Raw genomic sequence first — 250 nt, 5'->3', positions numbered from 1 at the left:
TATTGTAGGCATCCGTCAGTTTTATAAGTTACTTTTATTCCGAAATAACTGTGATGTCAGCCAAATGCACTGTAAGGTCGATAGCACTTACTGGTGACAGACAGCTGCTGACACTGACCAAGGGTAAAAGGGTGAAAGTAAAATGGTATGTTGGGTTAACTGTACATCGTCTTCCTTATTTTAGGGTGTGGTTAGTATTCAGTTCATTGTATGCTACTTGAGTGCGTGTGCGTGTGTTTGTGTTTGCGAT

General features: G+C 40.8%; 1 pseudogene; it reads right to left on the bottom strand.

Moving 5' to 3' along the window:
* The window catches only part of LOC119591780, a 12734-nt pseudogene that overhangs the window by 4265 nt on the left and 8219 nt on the right, over nucleotides 1-250 (bottom strand).

This window comes from Penaeus monodon, chromosome 29 (assembly GCF_015228065.2).
Source record: "Penaeus monodon isolate SGIC_2016 chromosome 29, NSTDA_Pmon_1, whole genome shotgun sequence".
Classification (NCBI taxonomy): domain Eukaryota; kingdom Metazoa; phylum Arthropoda; class Malacostraca; order Decapoda; family Penaeidae; genus Penaeus; species Penaeus monodon.
This window is presented reverse-complemented; position numbering and strand designations above follow the sequence as displayed.